A 523-nucleotide genomic window follows, 5' to 3' on the forward strand; every position below is an offset into this window, starting at 1 on the left:
CTTCATTGGCCGAACTTAAAGGGAAGAGGAACTACGTCACCATCAACTTCTACCAGACAAAAGTAACGCCAACGTGTAAAGGAGAAGAATATGAACATTTTTATTGGATTAAATTTTTTATTGAAATAACAAATTGCAAGAAATCGAAGTCGAAAGCTCAAGGAAGTTCACGGTTTCTTTTCTCTCTCTCAATTCTTTCTCTCTTGCCTTACCCAAAAATGAAGTATGCATGGCCGATTAGGTACTAATGATGATCATGCTTTAGGGGAAATGTTACACATGGGGAGGTTTAGGTGTCATTGGTTATTAATTAAAATGAAACATGTGTCATGCTTGAATATATATATGCTTATAAGTCACACTTTGCATTTCTTTCTTTTATTCCTTTAATAGCTCGTTTGATGATGATGATTAATATAATGAAAATGATTAGATGTCATGCTTAGGTTATATATATACACATGTATACATATAAGCCATCTTATTTCTTTTCTTTGGTTTCTTTATGGCTTTGGCCAATTCC

Source organism: Arachis ipaensis, chromosome B10, assembly GCF_000816755.2.
Source record: "Arachis ipaensis cultivar K30076 chromosome B10, Araip1.1, whole genome shotgun sequence".
Taxonomy (NCBI): Eukaryota; Viridiplantae; Streptophyta; class Magnoliopsida; order Fabales; family Fabaceae; genus Arachis; species Arachis ipaensis.